This window comes from Zonotrichia albicollis, chromosome 6, assembly GCF_047830755.1.
Source record: "Zonotrichia albicollis isolate bZonAlb1 chromosome 6, bZonAlb1.hap1, whole genome shotgun sequence".
NCBI lineage: Eukaryota > Metazoa > Chordata > Aves > Passeriformes > Passerellidae > Zonotrichia > Zonotrichia albicollis.
Window position 1 is genome coordinate 10,278,307 of NC_133824.1, and position 16,444 is coordinate 10,294,750.

General features: G+C 42.3%; 1 long non-coding RNA gene across 2 annotated transcripts in view; it reads right to left on the reverse strand.

Moving 5' to 3' along the window:
* Positions 1-3,524: 3,524 nt before the first annotated feature.
* Positions 3,525-16,444, reverse strand: part of LOC102063004 (uncharacterized) — a 28,694-nt gene continuing 15,774 nt past the window's right edge. Inside the window, exons 3-4 of one of the 2 annotated variants that reach the window (XR_012580718.1) lie at positions 12,194-16,053; positions 4,161-5,532 (exon numbers count right to left, since the gene is read on the reverse strand). This is a non-coding gene — a long non-coding RNA (uncharacterized LOC102063004). Of the gene's footprint in view, positions 16,054-16,444 lie in introns of both variants that reach the window. The other variant, XR_012580717.1, reaches the window with a different exon arrangement.

Consider the following 16,444-nt stretch of genomic DNA (forward strand, 5'->3'; position numbering starts at 1 on the left):
TCTAAAAATGTAATAATCTGCAAATGCCTCCAATTGCTGTTTTCTGTCACCAGTAATGAAAGCAGGTAAAGCAGATGTAGACCAGCAACTAACTTTGACAAAATCTGTTTTAGAATAAAGAGCTGTCCAAAGGAAAATGAGACCCATGAAGCTTCTAGGAGCTTCTGGAAGCTATAGTTTTATGCTTACATTATGTGTTGCTGTAGCAATGTTCCTTTCCTCACCTCTGCTGAGATCAACAGCACAATAATGCTCTTTTTGAAAGCTAACCTTTTGTCTTTCCATTTTAGAAACAATCAGGTAGTCCTATGCCAGCTGGACTGCACTTGTCATTGTTCTAAGGACATACTGAAGGAAAAGGTAAGCTACTTTCCTCACAAACATGGTATTTGGAAACTAGGGAATTTTAGGGAGAGAAGGCAACACCCAGTGATCACCAGCCACTTACTGACTCATTCTACCCAACCAGTCCTTTGGAGCGGTTTCCATTTCTAGGCAACACAACCTGTATCCCGCTGCAGGGACGCAATCATGGACACTCCAAATCTCTATAGCTGCCTGGCACAGCCAGCATTCTTACTCATCCTGCTTGCAGAATGCACTGCTGTGATGTTGTCATTGAGCACTGTTATAAGTGGCAGAAACAGCCTCTGCTTTGCTGAGCTGTTCTGAGGGAAGAAGTTGTCTCCCCAGGCCAGCATGGAGCCATGTGTAGCCAGATCCTCAGACTGCAGGATTTCCATTATGGTTTGATCCTGTTGCAGGCAGTTCTATAGTATCTTTTTTTTTTTTTTTTTTATTAGGTCCAGCCTGAGATCTGTGTTTGGCTCTGAGGCTTTTGACTGATGGGTATCCCTGCTAAAGGTATTATACAGGCACAGTGCTCTTCCCCCTTCATGGTGTGCACTCCTCAGTGTGGTGAGATGTGGTGCTGGGTTCAGGGCTAATGTGTGCACTGTCCTTGTGCGGTGGAGGTGGCAATATGGCTCAAAAGGATCCTACGAAGTTTTGCATCATTCTGGTGAGGATAAACCCCATCATTTCCAAAGTAAACTGTCCCTGGTGGGTAAATATGTAAAATATTATAAATAATTATGTGTAAATATGAAAAATATGTAAAATATGTACTATTTGTAGAATACAGAGATTGGCTCACAAAAGAAAATGGTACCTTCAAGAAGTATCGGATAATTAGTAACTGGAGCTTAGAGACCTCATATACCTTCTATCTAAAACATCCCAACCTTTTGTGTTCCTTGTGTCTATGGATAGGTTTAGCCTGGATCTCTCATGAACAGCTTGTATCAGCAGGGAGGCTAGCATGGAGTGCTAAGAGAAGCATTTCTATCACTTAGTGGCACTGTGTGTGGCTGTGTGTGGCTGCCCGTGCTCTCTGAAGTCGCTGTGTTAGCTGCAGGACGTATCGTGTCCTTCCACTGCCTCTGAAAGAATGGCTCACACTTGGGTTTGCAAGGATTACATTATTCATGTCATCCTTGGATTTTTCCTCAGTGGGATACCCCGTGCTCCCACTAATCCTGTCACTGGCAAAAAGCTGCAAGTACAGGGCTTGTTTTCCAATGGAGGCAACGGGAAGAAATGACTGCTGCCAATGCAGCCATTAACAAACCTGTCAGTCCTTGGAGCTGCTCAACCTCAGAACTTCCAGCCCATGGGGGCTCATGGGTGGGGTCAAGCCCCAGAAGGCCACACCTTCTTCAAAGAAAAGGTTGTATTTACACGTTTCTGTTCACCACAAATATTTCCTTGTCACATTGTCTGCAGCGCACTGATATCTCTGCCCACTGTGAGACTATAACTTCTGTGCTGAAGAGCAAGAGTTTTTTGTCAGTGATGAGCGTGTCATCACTGTGGGTTGAGACAGAATATAACAGTGGAGGTGGGTAAAACTGCCATAGGTAGAATATTGCCACTTTGAAATGTGACTGTACACCAAACCCAATTTCTAGACTGAGAAAACTGCATTTGATATTTAATATCCTCGGGTGGTCATGACCTCTGTTGTGCATTTCAAAGCTTATGAGGCTTTACTGCTGCCCAAATGTTCCTTACAGCTTTGGGTATTTGATAACTGTAAGCTTAGACTCCAGCTACACCTCAGTCTTTCAAGCCACTGTTCACTGTGAATCCCATACAGCAAAGCACATCTTCAAGAAGATGAGTAAGAATTAGAGGACCTAGTATAAAATGTTTTGCTTAAGTTAATGGAATTGCTCATGTATGGTATGCAAGAACCAGTTTCCTGGTTTCCACTCCATCGTGGGTTTCTTATTAGTTTTAGAGGCTATTTAGAGGCTTAATAGCCTCTTTTTTGGAGCTTCTTCCTACAAGCCATTTACCTTGTGATCCTGCCTGTTGTTAAGAATGAAGTCCACATGGTACAATCTAATATTTCAGGATATTTTATGTTTAAAAATCCAAGTCTGTTGCAAGGACACTGCTAAATTAAAATAAAATAATAAAATAATGTCAGACTCCCTTAATAACTGGGTATGTCCCTTTCAATATATTTCTTTCTACTTGTCAGCTGGAAAGGATAAAATATGGCAGATTTTTCCATTTGACACACAATAGGCTCTGAGTGACTTGTTATGTAAATTACATTTCATTTAAGTTCAACTTTGGAGTAAAGAAAGACTAAGTAACTATCTGAATGAAGAAGGAAATTTGCCGGCTTGTGGAAAATACTATTCAATGAATGAGACCCCACCAGCAGAGACACTTTAGCATGGTGCAGGGGCTGATTCAGAAATCTGACCAGAAAGAGTCATGTGTCATGTATTTTTAAGTGAAAACCATCAAACTTGGAGTGCAACAGGGGAAAAAAAAGCTTTCTTTCAAAAAATAAAGTCTCATATCCCACAGTCCAAGCAAAATAAATTAAGCCAACAGCTTTAGAAATATAACTGAGTCTTTCATAAGGCTGTGTTACTAAAAGGTTGTTGAGACAGGCTTTTTTCTGAAAAATCTTTCACGAACCTGCTGCACAAGCCCTTTTCAAATAAGAAAGTGTATTTCCCTGAGGACATGGGCATTAGACAGCACTGCAAAACTGCACATTTTGCTCAGCATTATCCACAGCCCACCAACACGTTCCTCCCCGCTCCATATTTGCCTGTGTAACACTCTTTCCAGGATGTCCCTGCTGACAGTGGGGATAAGGGGAGGCAGGCAGAGGCAGGGTGCAGTGCATGCTCCAAATTTGCTGTTGTTTCCACTGAAAGTTCACTCAATGTTTACTGCCAGGTAGTGCTGCGTGTGTGAGCCCTTCCCATGTAGAGTGGACAAGGCTCCCAGCCAGAGCAACTGGCAGGGATTCAGTACCATTTACTATAACTCATTGATGTCAATGGTGAGACTCCTTCTGACCTCAGTGGAGCCAAGATTCCAATACAGACAGTCCAAGTCTGATCAGAGCAATTCTACATGAGACAATGCCTGAATTAGCAGCAGAAACCAGCAATGAATCCTTCTTGAACAGATGAAAGGAATAGTGAAAATATTTGGACCAATGCCTACAAACGCAAGGGTTTGATCTTGCACTCTACAGACTGGGAATTCATGAATTTCCACTCAATCCTGCGAAAATTATCATTGAGTGGCATTTGGTAGATTATTTAACCTCCATCTAATACAAGTTTTTCACCAATAAAGTGGGAATTGTAGAATCTGAGCACATAATTTACAGCTCTGAGGACTAACAACAGGACTTGAACCAGGCCTGGTGTTGGGGAAGGGCTACATGGGATTTCTTCAAGCCATGTCTTTAGTCAGTACCATGTTGTAGAAATGCAAATTTTGCAGATGATATATAAATATCTGTGTATTTCAATTTGTAGAGAAGGCAGCTCTGCATATACCCAATATTGGAACAAACTTCAGGCACCATTAGCATCACTACCTAATCTGGTTTTCATTTACCAGTTAATAAAAAGTCATGCTGGAAAGCTCCACTTTTGCTACCGTTCCCCTTCAGTCTCTTTTTGGTTCATTTTGCTAGCATAGTCTAAATGTTTGAGATTGTGTATGCAGAAAAGAATTGCAGCTGAGAAAAATATTAAAAACACCTTGACAAGCCCTGATTCATTATTATTTTTTTTTGTCACAGAACTGTCAAAAATATGAAAAGACTAGAAGCTGAAGTTATGGCTTTAAACCTCAATTTCAGTCTTTATTAACACACCAGGTACAGATTTTTGCAAGACAGTGGTACATGGTCCCTTGAAATGAAAGTTTAATGGGGTTCAGCTGGAGCCTTAAACAAGGTATTTTCCATGCTTTGCAATGGACACTTAGAGCCCAACACCAGACAGCACTCTTGCCTCCCCAGCTGGTTTTGTTTATCAAAAAACCCCTCCCCTTGATAGTTTAGGGATGACTGTGCATCTCACAGTTGTTTTCCCTGTCATTTGTTTTTTGGTCTGAAATAGGTATTTAATCTGGTATAAAACAGACAGACTCAGTTGCTCCCAGTTACTTGCTAGTGTAAATTCTCCACATGGAATCCAGGGCTTGATTTTTCCTGCAATTACAACAGTGTGATTTTACTGATGCAAGTGGAGAGCTGGATCTGGATCACCAGTAGACCTGCAACTGAGGCAAAGGGTTTCTCACTGATCTAAATGAAATGCAGAGCGATATTAACACCACTGACAACGACTGGGTTATACATGCATAATGACACCCCCATCAGTCACTCTGATCTACACCCTATACATAACAATCTCTGCCATTATATTTCAACAATGTATGATTAAAATATTTTCTATAGTATATAAAGCAGGGATGAAAACAGCATGATGTGCAAGGCAATAAAACTTAAAGATTTTAATTAGCTGAACATTATCATGAATAGTCTTGATCCTAGAAAATGATGGAAAGATCCCTTTTTTTTCTCTCAGAGCTTTAAGCCTTCCATCTTACTCCTCTTTAGTCACCAGCAGCGAGTGAATACCCAGAAGTAGGTCAGGATTGCTAATATCCAAGGATACCATGTTTCTGTGGTTACCTTGGCGCTCCCTCCCTCTCTGGAAGCAGAGCCCAGCCCCCGGAGCGTCACTGCACGCAGAGCTGCATCCCCCGCCCCAAAGTGCAGCTCCCGACTCACACCCACGCTCCCACACAGTGCGCCACTGCTCAGGGCTGGGAGCCAGGCCGGGGTGCCTGTGGAAGGACTGGGAGCCGCAGGGTGCCGACGCCAGGTGCTCACTGTGTCTGTCAGGCTGGCTGTTCTCTGCCGTGCTGCATCAGCAGCTTCCCTGGATGATGGATGGGAGGCAGTGCCAGAGATTGGTACCCTGGGATCCATGGCCCAGCTGCAGCTGATGGGGTGCTGGGTGGGATGGCAAGTGCAAGGACACCCCATCACCCCACACCACCACCAGAGCCAGTCAGGGAAATGAAGTGTGGTTCTTCTGTGTCACTGCAGCCCTGATGCCCTCATGCCTGCTGACTGAAGGGGATGTTTGTCTCCCAGGCATTCCAGATAAGATGACATAAAATAGACTGGGGCTGTGGACATGGAAACAGAGAGGCAAAGCTTAAGGCATAAACACAAAGCAAATCAAACTGTGGCAGCTGTGTACAAAATGGGCAAGCTCTGCGTTTGAAGGTGTGAGAAAGGAGCAAGCAGGCTGTGCTTAGAAAGACAGGCTTGAGAGATGTGACAACTTTAGTCCTGATTCATCATGGGGTAAATTTGCCAAAAGTGGGGCTGGGCCACAGGAACTTAGCGGCTCTGCATTGATTCACATTTGGGCAGGCTTTGTACCAGGCTTTTGTTTGACTGGGATGTTCTTTCCCAGTTTTTGACAGGACGCATGGAGTGGTAGAAGTAAAACAAGCAGCCTGGCAAATGTGGCTCATTTTCAGCAGCCTTATGAAGCACTATGTCTATTAAACCTAAATTTGGGTATTTGCTCTTATTTGTTGTTGACACCAAGGTTCATGCCAACCAGCTCTCCTGTCAGACTATTCAGGGAGCACCCTCAGCAATGGGAGACACACTGGATCAAGCAAATGTGTTTGCAGGGTTTGGATTAGAGCTCCTGCTGGTGCATACCTGCTCTGCCCAGCAGCAGATGTTTTAGGACCATATGACTTGAAGCAACTGAATTACTGAATCCAGCCCTGACTGCAGACTTCACGTAATACTTGTTTAATCTAGAATCCACACAGCGTCTACTCTACACCAAGTGGTTCCCAGCACTACAGCAGCCACCCTCTGGCAGTACTTGCAAAGAACTGAGTGTCAGTTTTAACCATTTTAGGTACTTGCTCAGTGCCAGATTTAAGGAACATTCCATATTGACAATTTAACACTTCTCTTCTGTCCAATTTTCCCTCAACTCATATAAGCTTCATATCTGCCTTCCTGTTGTTATCAGCTCAAAAGAATACCCTTGGAAGTTAGTCTTGATTGAAACTAAGGCTGTAAGCTTTTAAATTTTAATTACAGTTATTCACCAGGTGAATGGGAGGATCTCCAGGATTTGGGCTAACTGCTCTGCAAGTGTGCAGAGATCCATTATCTTATATTCTACCTGTGAACTGACAACAAAGCATGTAACCAGATAAAGTGGGTGGAATACAAAGCTTTTAGCTCTGGTGGGTACATAAGCTGTTCATGGAGTTCTAGGCAACAAAACACCACCAAGTTATAACACGAACCATCAACTCTCACCCAATACCTAATATTGGCAGCAAAACAGAAAGATTGTGTTTGACTGAACCTCTATGAGAAGAGTTTAATCATCATCTGACAGAGAGGTGAATTAGAATTTCATTCAGAAATAATTACTTCTGTTAAAAAGATAATTATTTTTAGTTTCTCTTTTAAATTTTTCTGGTCAGCTGCAGATTACAACTATTGTTTCTTATTATGCTTTTCTCCACTAAATTAAAGCATTCTTTAGTAGCTGGTATTTTCTCACTGTGAAGTTACAGACACAATAATCAGAACACTTCTCAATTTTCTTTTTGATGAGCATAACAGATTAGGTATTCCAAGTTTTTTAATAGAAAGTATTATATCAAATTATAATCCTATTTTCTCAAAATCTTTTTGGAATTATTTTCTGCAACTTCATCATTTTTACAATATTCTGTTGAAAATGTGGACACCTGAGCATTATCCAGCAACCCACTTGAAGTATTGTCAATGCCATTTCCAAAGGAAAAATATGCACTTTCTTGTTTTTCTCCCTACTCATCCAAGAATCACATTCAGACATCCTTTTATATTAAGGTCTGTTATCTAATGAGTTGCCAAGCCAATTCTTTATGGAGTTTTATCTATAAAGTGTCCAGATACACTGATTTAAATTGATAGCTAAATGACATACACCATTTGGCATCTCCAGCTCCTGAAAGTCCACTAGTCAGTTCAAGGGCTCATTTTTCCATCCACATGCCCACAACATGCAGAAATGCAATTGTGCATGCCTGTCTGTCTGTCCTCTCTCAGGTCATCCAGTCCATTTTCCCCAGGATGCCCCAGAACATTCCGTATTCTGTTTTCCAAATCTGTACATACAATCTGTAGTGCTAATGCAGCTTTTCAGTTTGCATGGTTCTGGCATTACAAACAGCCTCTGTGATTCAGCCAAGATTTCCAGAGAGGATGCTATAGGCTGCCCATGCACAGAGCGTGGGGTAATCCTCCGAGCCCAGGAGGACACGGTGAGCAGGGAAGGAGGCACCCTTCAAACAGAGGAACACTGTGAGGAAACTGCACTGAGGGCAAAAATGTGCAGCAGCAGCAGCAGCAGAAAAAATGGTCAGGGGAGAGGCAGATAGGGAGGATTTGCTGTGCTGGTTGCCTTTTTGCATAAACTTGTCTTTTTTCCCCACCATCAACCTCTGTTCTTCAGCCTGTCACTTACTGTATTACCTTTTCCACCACCCTACTTTCCCCTACAATGTCCTTTCTCCTGCTGCCTTTTATTCCCAGTTGACTCATTCTGACTTAGACTCACCCTCCCCTGCCAAAGCTCTTCAGGGAAACAGCATTCCTCCTGCTGCTTTCACAGCCCTCTTTGGGGTCCTGTGTGTCACCCCCTTGTCCCTAGTCCTCCTCCTCCAGGGGATTAGAATCTTTCTGGGACAGGGACTACTTGGAGCTGTGTTCACCCAGTCCCTTGAGTAACTGGGCCCCTGTGCTTGCTAATTTTATTTTAGCTGCTCTCCTAATAAATGTGACTAATGGCAATAGCACTGTGATGTCTAGTAGGAGAGACTGATGAAATAATTGTGTAGTGGGGATGAAGCAGCCAGGCTGATGGTGAAGCAGAGCAGGCATTAGCTGTACCAGCCTTACATAACATTGCAGGCTGAGTGAGAAGCACCCAGAAGGAACTCACTTATCTCACCCCTTCCTCCCCCTTTATTATGAAAAAGAAAAAAAAGGAAGGAAAAAAAAGCAACAAAATAGTTCTATTTCCTTTATTCTGCCACATGGCTGGGTGCAGGTCCCTGGCTGGCAGTGGGGCAGCAGGGACAGCTGCCACTCTGTGCTGGCTCAGGACTCACTCCAGCTCTGATCCCACACAGTTTGCTGGGCACACAGTCAGGTGTCACCGTTAAAAAATGGTTCTCTGCCTTCTGATAAATGATGGCTTTTTTTCCATCTTGCAATGGATGTGAAATACAATTTGAGTTTCAATATCCAGCTGGGGGGGGGCTTCCTTCTCTTGTTAGTTCTAACCCTTGCCTGCACTGATGCTCATGTTGCTTTGGGTGGCTGATATCTGCTAACCACCTTTCTGAAAGATCACAAAAGCCCCATGGAAATGGGAGTGGGGAGATGGACGGATGGAGGGAGGGATGAGGGACGCCTCTGTTACAAGGAACGAGCACAGAAAGCTTGGATTAGGGTGAACAGCTGGTGCGGATTCAATAATCAACTGCTCTGAAAGAAAAGCCTGTTTTTTCTCATCTCATGGTATTAGAGAACAGGATACCAGAGCTGCCAACCTTACAATTGAAATCTGCCCACACAGAATAGCAAATTCCCCTTGGCTTGCATTTAAATGCTCCTGGCTCAATTATAACTCCATACAGTCTTTAATACATACATGTGGTCTGCATATTATCCTGCAAACAGGGCACTGCACTGCTTCTCTCAGCATGTCTCTGCCTTTATTTGAACTCCAAAGGGAGGGATGGGGCAGGGGGAGGGAAAGGAGGACAGAGAGCTTATCGAGTTTACAGCTGCTGCTGAGAATACTGGTTTGATTTTCACTGCTGCTCAGGATTTATTTCCACAACAGGCAGCAGGTTGGGGCAGTGAGTGCTGGTTTAGCAGACTCAGGGGGTCACTCTGGTCATTTCTCAGGACAGCCTGTGGAATAACACTCCCCTCCAAGGAGCCAGCTTGCAGCTGGGAGCCATCCTGCTGAGCTGCGCCGTGAGGAAGGGCTTTGACACTTCCAGCTCTCAGTATCCAGAAAGGAACAGCAGAGCTGGGGCAGGAGTCTCCATATGAAAAATGAGGCCAACACAGAGCCTGTGGCTTTGTTTCCCCAGCACCTGAGCCCTCTCCTCAAGCTGCACACCTGCCCAGGTGCTGGGGCATCACTGGGACCTAGAGAGCAGACAGCCACCTGACCATGATGGTGACAAACGGGGCAGCAAGCAGCTGCCAGGTGGGGCCATTTTTCCCTTCATTTTGTCAGATATAAAGAAGTTAACAACTCAATACATCACATTTGAACCCATCAACCAGTCCCTTGTCTTTTCAGGAAAGTGAAAGAAATATATTTGTTTTAATACGTTCTTTATTTGAAAGATCAGTATCACAGCAGTGACGAGAACTCTTGTTATCACACAGTTTTGATCCCTAACAGGATACTGAATATTCAAGGGAAGAAAACCCAAAAGCTTGGGCTACAGGTTTGCAGCTGACCCTATTAACAGCCACACCAAATTCCTGTTTATTCAGTGGCCTTTTTGTTAAGGGAAAACACAGCTCAGCCCTGCTGCCCCAAATGCAAGGAGAAAACTGGAAGGGGCTGCAGGAAAATGTGTCAGCCTGGGTCCCTCCTGTGCTTCTTGCAGAAAGGAAAGGAAGATATTAATGCAGATGATTTTGTTACATAAATACATGTTGTATCAGGGCCATTTTTAGCGTTTGTGGGGGTGTGAAGAACTTCTTCAAGCTGCGTATCTATTTCATAGGATTCAGCTGAACTGAGGAAAAGGACAGAGAGTTTTAAGGTAAACTATCAAGATACATTTATTTAAGCCCACACAATTCTGTACAGGGCTCCACATGACAGAAACAATATTTCACTAGCATGTCTCTGGCCTCAGTAGTGCTTTTTAATGCTTTGTAACTCAAAGACCTCTTAATATAATTGGAAAAATTAAGGGAAAAATTGTTTCATCAAATTTCAAGTATTGTGTCTGCCATTTGTCTTCTGAGAGTTTCAGTTTCTTTGAATTCCAAAGGGCTGCAACACTTAATTAAAATGAAATTTTAAAATCCAGAAATCTAATTTTTAATTTAATCTCCAAGTAATTTAAACTTCAAACAGATAATTTTCTTGTCAGGAAGAAGCCCATTTTTGAGCAAAAAAATAAAATCTGGGGGTAATTTCACAAATCAAGTTCATAAAATGCAGAACTCCTCTTGATTTCTGAGCAGTTTTCTACCATCCCTTCCACTTCAGCTCCATGTCCCATTCATCCCTGAGAGTTGCACAGGTCTCACTTCCCCCTTTCTGATGTGTTCATGCCTAGAGAAGGCAGGGAGTGAATTTCAGGCCTCAGCAGAGCTGTGTCAGCTGGGAACATCTCACACCAGCCTAGAAATGGGCCCAGGCTGAGCTGTGGGTGTAGGCTCAGGGTGGCTGGGGCTGCCATGGCAAAACCAGATTTTTCCTCCTTCCACACTGGAAGGGTCCAGCTATCAAAGCAGCAAGGAGCTCCTCTGAGGGGCTTTGGCTGCAAATGATTCCAAAAATAATTTTCTCTTATTATCTCAGTGGCCAACTGAGAACCTTTTCCTTCTAGAACACACTTTTAGGGGACTGTGTTTTACTTACAGGAAGGCATTTGCAAAGGGAAATTTTAGTGGGATTAATTAATGCTACATTTTTTGTTTGTCATGCTCCAAAAGGATCTGGGTTTTTTAAAGGAATTTTTTCTTTTATATTTTTTCTTTTTATTTTTTTTTTAAAAAAGAACATTAAAAGCTAACATTTATAAGTCATCTGAGCTTGGTAATCTGGTTAATTTCCACACAGTGCCTACACTTTGTGTTTCTCAGAGCTCTGCAATCCACATGGCAGATCCCAGACTGGCCACAGTTAGCTACAAGGTTCTCAAAAAGAGAAGAAGGTTAAGGAGGAAAAAGGTTACCTAAATAACTCTAGTTTAATATATTGCCCATCCATGCCAGCCTTGATCCAGAGGGTTTTAAAACCATGCTAAAGAATGTCAGTCTTATTTAATAAAGTCAGGCAGAGAGAGGAGTCCATATTTTGGGCACTTCATTTTGAAGCTCAACTTTTCTGCCACAGGGGTCAAGTTTCTCAAATCAGCATTTAAAATTCATCCTGAATCTGCTGCCACCTGTGAATTAATGGTCTAAAAGATGAATTTAAAGTCACCCTCTGAACCTGTGGTTTAAGTGGAAAAGAAGTGTTGAATTAATTTTGCTGGTTACAATAGTTCTTTTTTGGTGGTATAATGTCAAGGAAGACTCAAACCCCCACTGGGCCTCATATTTACCCCTCAATGCTCCATTTGCTCATTCTGCTGATGACTTTATCTCAGATTTATTTTGGAGACACCAAACTCCAGATGAAAATCTATCCTGCTGGGAAGTGAAGAAAGGTTTAACATTATTGCTCAGCATTCATCAAAGAAGACAAGATAAATGCAATACATCATAATGGTAAGGATTTCTGGGTGACCCCTCAGACTCTAGAGCACAACTTTGGCAACAGTGGAGGAGGAGATTCAGGAACTCAGAGAGATTTCAGAGAGGTCATATTCTGTGGGGAACAATAAAACTGGCCTTTACACAGGCTGGCTGCCCAAAGCCATGGCCTTTTTTTCTGGAGCAGGAAATAAAAATATTTGGGATATGCATCTTGAGCAAAGAGTAAAATTCATTTGCAGTAATAATGCCTTCAACATGAAATAAATAAGCCAACAGAAGTCTCACCATGAAGAACACTTGAATCTGGTTCAAAATGGGATACACAGTGGAAAGAGGCATCCAGTACCAGCTACAAGGACATCTGAATGGAGAAAATAATACAGAGACAGAAACCTTTTGTTTCCATTAGAAACATAGAGTACCTCCAAAATGTTTGTTTAACTGTTTGCACACAATAATACCACAAAAGCACTTTGCAGTGTGTGACTGCTGAGACTTGAGAAACTGCAAAACCGAAAGCTCACAAAACAACTCACTGGGGCATGTAGGTTGAAAATTAACAAGACCTGTAAACAATAAAACAAATGAAATCATCCTCTTAGACTGACACTCTGCATTACAAAAGAGAAAGTAAGGAAAATGGAGACTGGAAGGAAAATGCAGTTCAACGTCTGCAGCATGGGACTGGGAAGCAGGAAGAGATCCACCTGGGATTTTGTGAAGATTTCACTGAATTCAGTATCTGTAGCAGCAGTCCTGCTCAGACACAATGGGACTGCTGGGAGCCACCACTGTGGCATCACCAGTGATCAGGCACCTCACCAAAGCACCAAATCCTTCTGCAGTCACAGCAGTGCTGGACATTCTGAAGGGTCAATCAACACTGCTAAAATCTGTGTATAACTACCTGTAAGGGCACAATCCTGTTCTCTACCACCTAACTAAGGTGCTTCAGTTAGAGCTTTGAAGCTTCGGCACCCCTCTCTAAGTAAGAAAGAGAAGTGGGATACTTCAGGAGGTGGCTTTGGCCTTGTTTCCAAGGGGCAATTTCTGCTGGTAGCTACAGCAATGTAAATCTTCACCTCCTCTTCTCCCCACCCACAGCACAGGTAGGTTGTTGACAGTGGAGCAATGTTGTCAAATGGGTTACAAGAAAACTCAAAAAACCCCAGCCAGCCAACTAACACACCAACCAAATAAACCCCCCAGAAATTAGATAAGCCTACAGTTTAGTGGGTGAAACAAGTAGTGAGCCGATAATGAGACCACTTGTTCTCCAGAGACATGCTCATCCTCACGGGTTTAAGAATACAGAAGCAAATTAAGATGGGCACAAGTACCAAACACATTCCCTGAGGGCCTTTCCTCAGGGACCATGAAAGTTTGAATAATTGCACAAACAGATACAAAGGGGAAGCATTAAGAACAGGTAAATCCCAAATTCATAGTAAATTTATGAGAAGTGGAATGACCTTTACTCATCTTCCTTCATCTCTCATCCTTACAAGGAGAGACAATAAAAGTTGATTTCACTATGTTGTTAGCTCTTTTTCAACAGACTCAGTGGACTGTATTCTGTTCCTGCAAAGCTACTGCCAGCCAAGGTTATATTTGGACTAATGTGCTGCTTTGTTCACAGCACTGTACAAGAAGTTACATTATGAGGACACAGACACAGTATTTATTTAATCACTGTAATACATTACATTCCTACTCAGTGATATTTCAATATACTCACACAGGAGTTTAGAACTGACAGTTTCCTTACATAAGTATCTTCCACTTTTTTTCCTGTAACTGTAATAGACCAATACCCTAAATGAGTGTATATATACATATATACATACATACATATATATATATATATATATATGCATAAACAAGCTTTTTTGCTAGTGCTGTACATGGTTGCATGCACACACCTTTGCCTGTTCAAGTAGGGCCTGCAGCCTAGCTGTATTTGTTAAATCTTGCCTAACTCTACTTGATAAATGCTGCCTTTAAAATCTTTCCTCTCTAACATGAAAAGTCAATGCCCTAATATTAATTTGCCCTTTGAAAGTGAGCCAGTATTCAGATGGATATTGACTCCAGGCCTGCTGGTTGTTCTACAGCAGTGTTTGGAAGGCTGCTGTTCTAATGAATGTGCTAACATTTGATACACACGCTAAGAAAATCAATAGCACTATTTTTACAAAGGCATGGGTCTTTACTAAGTACACTGTCACTACCCCGTTGTGCAAAATTTACTAGAAACCTCCCTATATGACTAAATTGCTGCATCTGGTTCATTTCTCCACTTGCCTGCCAGAATGCATAATTCCTTACTTCAAGGACATCCAAAGTCAGCCTCTGAAGCAGAAAAAATATGGTTATTTAAGTTTGAAATGTAAGTGGCAGTCAGTACCCGAAACTCTCACACAAGTGTCAGTTTTTCCTCATTTCTGCCCTGCTATTTGCACATAAGACACCTAGGGGACCCAAAGGTTGTCACATCAGAAATTCCTGCTTCTGTGGTTTCTGAATGAATTGGTTAACTATGGGCAGAGAATAAAATGTTATTATAATCACTGTTGAATAAATTAGTCCCTGGTCTTTAGCTCCTTGTCTTCACTAGGCAAATGCACTGCAAAGTTCCTGAATCTCAGCCTTAGATCTGCTCCAGCCCATCTAAGTCACCCTGTTTTCCAAGCAGCTACTGAAAATATCCACTCCATGTGAGTGAATAAGCTAAAAGGGAAAGGAATATTTGTAAGAAGAAAACTCAGATGAAATCCAAATGCAGTATATATTCAAGGACTTCTAGTCACACTGACTTAATTCTAGATCTGGAAATGTGTCTTCTCCGTAAGGAAGTGATTCAATGCTATAGGCATGTACTTACCCAGGGACTAAATATAGTACAAAAGAAGTCAACAGTTAAGCCAAGATAGAAGATCAAACAGGTAAAAATCTAATAGTACATTTAATTATATCTTCAGTCTCTGAAAAGTTTCAAAATTTAGTAATATAAAACAATGGGAATCAATCATTGAATTCAGATTTTTTATGTGGTCCACATGTGCCAAAAGATGAGCTGGTGACCTTGCTCAAGAGAGCTGTGGCTTGAACTCAGGAAAAAAAAAAGGAAAGTTTATGACTTAGGCCTTTCCTGACTTAAATGATTCTATGAGTCTCTGATTTTAAGTAAAAAAAAGTTTATTTTTTTTCTTCTAGTTTGAGCAGGACATGATCATGATAGAAAATATATTACTTGTTTTTTATAAAAAATACCATATATAATTTCAACACTAGGGCTCCAAAGGAAAATAAAATACTGAAATATCCATATAGCATATGGCATCCTTCCAAAGTCCTGTAGAACTGATACAGAAAAGAGAATATTCTTAGCAGAGATTCAGAGGATATTCAGCAAATGAAGTCTTTGGTAATTCAAAGAATAATTTTCCCCACAATAAATAATTAGACAGGGAAACTCATTGTCACCGACTGTTATGTAGAGAATGGAATCCAAGTGCAGACTCAAGGGAAGGATAGGCACTTTAATGGGTTACAAGTACATCACAAGCACAAATTCAGATATAAATCATGTTCACTGCAGTATTTCAGCATGGGGGATTCCAAGGGAGATTTTCTTGGTGGGAGATTACTGCTGTTGCCCTTCTGTGCTTCTTCTTGCCTTGTCCTTCTGGATGCCTGGTGCGTGTCCTTACCAGACAAAATACCAGGCTGTCCAGACACCAAGTGATTGCAGCAGTTCTACCTCTTCAAAACATTCCTCTCTTTTGAGAAAGGAATAAAAGACAGCCCAGGAAGTTTTAGCAAGTGGTTCTTGCTTCTCTTACAAGAGCACTGAGAGGCTCTGGGCTGTCTGTTCCCCAGGCTGCCCACAGCATCCCAAAAACGAGCTCAGTACATGAGCAAGCCTGACCTGCACACACCTGGAGCAGCCAGCACAGCCAGCAGGCACAGCTGTGGACATCTCAGAAAGCACCAGTGTGGAAGCCTGGGCTGAAATCTCCTGTCTTGCTGCCAGAGGTCGTGAGCTTGGAGCTGTGGGGGCGATGCCCAGTGCTGCAGCAGTCAGCCCTGCCTGCTGTGGTCCTACCTAGGTAAAGGTCATTGTCCCCAGTTTCAAAAGACACCTAGGATAAAAAAGGAAGTGAACCAAATTACCCAAATTAGCTGTATATTAGGTGAAGGATTGATCCCAGTGTTCTTAGGCCCCAGTGGACTGCCTTAGCTCCATATTCACTCCTACAGAGACACTACAAAATTAGACTAAAGTGGCCACTATGCATTTATAAATGTCTTGCTGGGAATGCAGAGAGGAAAAAGACCATTCTGCCCTTCACACAGAAGCAGTATCATATAAACAGGAAAGAGTGGGAAGGCAATCTCTGTTATGGGCTTTCCTAATGAAACTGTACATTTGAAACTACAGTCCAATAAGGAATAGGCAGGAGAGCACAGGAAACCTTCCACAGATCCATGGCTCATTCTGAGCCCACATTATCCAAAACAGTAACCTCATGC